The sequence below is a fragment of the Manis javanica genome, chromosome 8 (genome assembly GCF_040802235.1).
Source record: "Manis javanica isolate MJ-LG chromosome 8, MJ_LKY, whole genome shotgun sequence".
NCBI classification, from domain to species: Eukaryota; Metazoa; Chordata; class Mammalia; order Pholidota; family Manidae; genus Manis; species Manis javanica.
In genome coordinates, this window is record NC_133163.1 from 105,790,058 (window position 1) to 105,792,364 (window position 2,307).

Consider the following 2,307-nt stretch of genomic DNA (forward strand, 5'->3'; position numbering starts at 1 on the left):
AAACTAGTTATACCTAGTAATCTATATATAGCCAGACAGCTTTTACCACATTGTCCATAGCAGCCAAGGCTACTGAAACCTCTTTGATTGGTCTCCAATGAAACCCTCCCACCCCCATTTACACAATAGGCATACTAAGATGCAGGACATCAAGACAGAGATACATAACTGTAAAAGAAGAAAAATCCAGAAGTAATACTGCCCAAACTGAGATTGAATAATATACCCATTGTCACACATCTTCAGGCTGTAGGTTCATGGAGTGATTTGGGAATAAATCCATGATTTGCTGGGTACTAAAATACTTAGCGGTTTGCTCTTGTATATTATGGCTTTCTCCAGAAGTTTCCAAGGTGGCGTCCAAATCACTGACAACATTTTACTGGAACTGGATCTGGGGTTGCAAGGATTCTTCAAATCTGTGGTACTGATTGTTCCAAGCCTGGTTATTCTGCCCTGTGTGAACCAGGTCTGACTGTTCCAGAAATGGTTACTCCAATACTGGCTGTTCCAAGTCTGGTTGCTCCACATTGCAAGGATTCCAGAAGTGTTCTCCAGGCATCCCAGGTGATAGGCCTGAGTATTCTATAGCTGCTGAGCTCTCAACACTTGCTATTCTTTGGTCAGTTGTTTTTCTGCCACCTGTCACATTTCATTCTCTGGTTCTGGAACCACGTCTTAACCTGCTTGAGCTAAGGCTCAGGATGCTGGAAAGTTCTTGCATCTGCTGGAGGCTGAGGTATTTCTGTCTCTTAAACCTATCACTGAGTGCACATAGCTATGTCTGAGAGAACATAGTTCTGATCTTTTGTTTCTTGACCTGGACTTTATCCTCCTTGCTTACTGTGCTCTTCTACAGGAGCAGGTTGTAGTTTCACTCTGGGACTGGTGGAAGAATCAGGGCTGTACTGCCCAAGCAGATACATAGAGAAAGGAGGAGAGACAGCAGTCTCCACACGGGGGTTCTGAGCAGATGACATGTACGAGGATGCGTAATCTTCAGGACCATAAATCTCAGGCACTGGAGAGGGTTTCTTGAATCGGATACCTTGGTGCAAGGAGGAGGAGCTGGGCCTGTACTCATGTTGTTGAATTGGGGGAGAAGGAAAAAACCCAAAGGTCTAGACTGGAAGAAAGGCCCAAGCTTAAGTATCTCGGTGGAAGAGTTTAGAGAAATAGGGGTGATGTACTTTCTCTAACATCTCTCTCGGATCACTGCAATGGCTTGAATTTCCTGCCTCCAATCAGTCTTACCCCTTCAGATTCATCCTTCACTGAGTAGCCTGAGTGATCTGTATAAATACAGATCTCATGGTGTCATTTTTTGGCTAGAAAACCTTTTCACATAGATTAAGACCGGGCTCCTTAGCATGGCAGGCATGCCCCTGAGTGTTCCTGTCACACGTACCATTCCAAGCAATGAAGTGCTTGTAATTCTTTAACACACCATGTTTCCCATCTTCATGCCTTTTTTTAATGCTGTTTCCTTTGCTGAAGATTCACTTTACCTTCTTTTAAAAAGCCATTCAAATAGTATTTTACACTTTTTTCAATATTTACCACTCCTGATGTTCTTTATTCCTTCTTGAAGATTCAACTGGTAGCTTTTCACTTTTGCCTAAAGAACTTCTATAGTATATTTTGATGGTTCAGACCTCCCCTGATGATAAATTTCTACAGGTCTCCAGGTGAAAAGTTTGCATACTTCCTCTTATATGAAAATGTCTTTATTTCACCTTCATTATTGACATGTATTTATTGCTGGATAAAGAATTCTCAGTTAGTTCTTCCTCTCAGCACTTTAAAAATGTTGTTCTATTGTCCACTCTTCTCCATGATTCCTCAGAAGTCAATAAATCATTATTGCCCTTTATGTGTCTATTTTTTTTCATTTCATTGGGAAATAACTGACATATATCACTGTATAAGTTTTAGTCATACAGCATGATGGCTTGATTTACATGTAGTGGGAAATGATTCCCACAATAGGTCCGGCTCACATCCATCTTCTCACACAAATACAGTAAAAAGAAAAGGAAAAAATATTTTCTCCTTGTGATGAAGAACTCCAAGGACTTACTCTCTTAAGAACTTTTCTGTAGATCACACAGCAGTGTTGGCTAGAGTCATCATGTTCAACATTATAGCCCTAGTACTTATATGTCCTGTAACTAAGTACCTTTGGCCACCTTCCAGTTGTCCTGCCCGCATCCCTACCTGTGGTCACCACAAGTCTGATCTCTTTTTCTATTATTTGTTGTTCTTTTTTATAAGATTCCATGTGTAAGTGAGATCATACAGAATTTG

General features: G+C 40.9%; 1 pseudogene; it reads right to left on the bottom strand.

Moving 5' to 3' along the window:
- Nucleotides 1–232: 232 nt before the first annotated feature.
- Nucleotides 233–1,084, bottom strand: LOC140843292 (homeobox protein NANOG-like; annotated as a pseudogene).
- Between the last annotated feature and the right edge of the window lie 1,223 nt (nt 1,085–2,307).